At 51.2% G+C, this 2,488-nt stretch overlaps 1 pseudogene across 1 annotated transcript; it reads left to right on the forward strand.

Annotated features, from left to right (window-relative positions):
• Nucleotides 1-759: 759 nt before the first annotated feature.
• Nucleotides 760-1,794, forward strand: LOC310918458 (olfactory receptor 14J1-like; annotated as a pseudogene). The gene has a single exon. The product of its transcript is annotated as an olfactory receptor 14J1-like (transcript).
• Nucleotides 1,795-2,488: the final 694 nt, after the last annotated feature.

Consider the following 2,488-nt stretch of genomic DNA (forward strand, 5'->3'; position numbering starts at 1 on the left):
TGATGCTTCTTGATGCTAAACAAAGTCCATCTGCACAGGAAATGCTTTTGGCCCTCTTTTGAAGAAACAATAAAAGCCTTTATTTTAAAATGTTCAGTCTCCAGAGATTTTTTCCTATTTTCACCAATTTGAATTGCCTTGACATCAAAATACTGCCAGCTGACATTCCAAACTGGCTGGTCTATGTTTGTGTGCACAGAACAAATGTGCCACATCGTGCCCATTTCCCGGGTGTCTGTTAATGTCCTGTTCAACAAAGGGCTGAAGGGAAGGACTCTTGCTGCCCCGCGCGGCTCCGGGGCTGGAGCTGGGCTGGCAGGGGCCGCAGACCATGCTGGGAGGCCCCGCATCAGCCCCATCCGCCATCGTGTGTGTGTCTCCCTCAGCCCCATCCGCCATCTTGTGTGTGTCTGCCTCAGCCCCATCCGCCATCTTGTGTGTGTCTGCCTCAGCCCCATCCGCCATCTTGTGTGTGTCTGCCTCAGCCCCATCCGCCATCTTGTGTGTGTGTGTCTGCCTCAGCCCCATCCGCCATCTTGTGTGTGGCTGCCTCAGCCCCATCTGCCATCTTGTGCATCAACCCAGTCCAGCTCTGAAGTGAATGTGTTGCTGTTTTGTCAGCAGTCAAGGTCAGCACCAAAAACACCAACACCAGCAGGACAGTCTACAGGGAATGGCACAGGTTTGGCTTAAAGCAGCCTGTCCTAACTTGTCACTGTCCTTTACCCATGAACAAGTCCCCAGGGCCACACACAGCAAATGTCCAACAGCAGCTCCATCAGCCACTTCCTCCTGCTGGCATTGGCAGACACGAGGCAGCTGCAGCTCCTGCACTTTTGCCTCTTCCTGGGCATCTCCCTGGCTGCCCTCCTGGCCAACGGCCTCGTCATCAGCGCCTCAGCCTGCGGCCACCACCTGCACAGCCCCATGTTCTTCTTCCTGCTCCACCTGGCCCTCAGTGACCTGGGCTGCATCTGCACCACTGTCCCCAAAGCCATGCACAATTCCCTCTGGGACACCAGGAACATCTCCTACACAGCATGTGCTGCTCAGCTCTTTTTCTTTATGTTTTTCATCACAGCAGAATTTTCCCTCTTGACCATCATGTGCTACGATCGCTACGTGTCCATCTGCAAACCCCTGCACTAGGGGACCCTCCTGGGCAGCAGAGCTTGTGCCCACATGGCAGCAGCTGCCTGGGCCAGTGCCTTTCTCTATTCACTGCTGCACACAGCCAATACATTTTCCCTGCCCCTGTGCCATGGCAATGCCCTGGGCCAGTTCTTCTGTGAAATCCCCCAGATCCTCAAGCTCTCCTGCTCACACTCCGACCTCAGGGAACTTGGGCTCATTGCTGTTAGTGCCTGTCCATTTTTTGGCTGTTTTCTGTTCATTGTTTTCTCCTATGTGCAGATCTTCAGGGTTGTGCTGAGGATCCCCTCTGAGCAGGGACGGCACAAAGCCTTTTCCACCTGCCTCCCTCACCTGACCGTGGTCTCCCTGTTTGTGAGCACTGCCCTATTTGCCCGTCTGAAGCCCCTCTCCATCTCCTCCCCATCCCTCAATCTGGCCCTGTCAGTTCTGTACTCAGTGATGCCTCCAGCCCTGAACCCCCTCATCTACAGCCTGAGGAACCAGGAGCTCAAGGATGCCCTGAGGAAAATGATGCCTGGATCTTTTCAGAAGCAATAAACTCCCTCTTTCCTGCTCCAGAGGCTTCAGAATACAACTCTTCACAGTCTCAGACATTTTTTCCTATTTGTATATTTTTTCATTGGGACCTTTCCTGTTTCTTTTTCTCGTGTTACTACTTTGTGATATCACATCCCATTTTCTGATGTCACAGACTCACCTTCTATGAAGTCACAGCTAGCTCTGTGATGTCACAACCCATTCAATGATGTCACACTACTCACTCAGTGATGTCATGCAGCCACCCTGGAATGTCACAGCCCAATCTATGACTTCACAGCCCTATGATGTCATATAGCCACAGCAAAATGTCACATCCTGCTCTGCAATGTCACACACTCCCCTGTGATGCTGTAGCTGCTCAATGACCTCACACAACAAACTCTGTGATGTCATAGCCCAATCTGTGACCTCACACAACCCACTCTCTGCTGTCACAGAGCCCCTTTGTGACATCACAGCTGCTCTGTGGCTCTGTGACATGGATTAGAGCAGATTTTGGCCATTGTAGCTCCAATTTTCCTCGGATTTCTTTCTCTGTGTATCCCAACCCTTTTTCTAGCTTTTCCCCAGAAATCCCAGGAATCTCCCAGAGCTTGGGGACATTTTTGGGTGTTGAAGTGCAGATTTTGGGTATTTTAGTGCAGATTTTGGATGTTTAGGTGCAGATTTTGGGGCTCTTGGGCCACTTCCCATGCAATTTTAGAGCAGATTTTGGCCATTTTACAGCCAGATTTTCCACAGATTTTTTTTTTGACTAGTCATTCCCAGCCATTTTTCCCAAGTTTTCCCCCAG

This window comes from Zosterops lateralis (assembly GCF_965231275.1).
Source record: "Zosterops lateralis genome assembly, chromosome: 23".
Lineage (NCBI taxonomy): Eukaryota > Metazoa > Chordata > Aves > Passeriformes > Zosteropidae > Zosterops > Zosterops lateralis.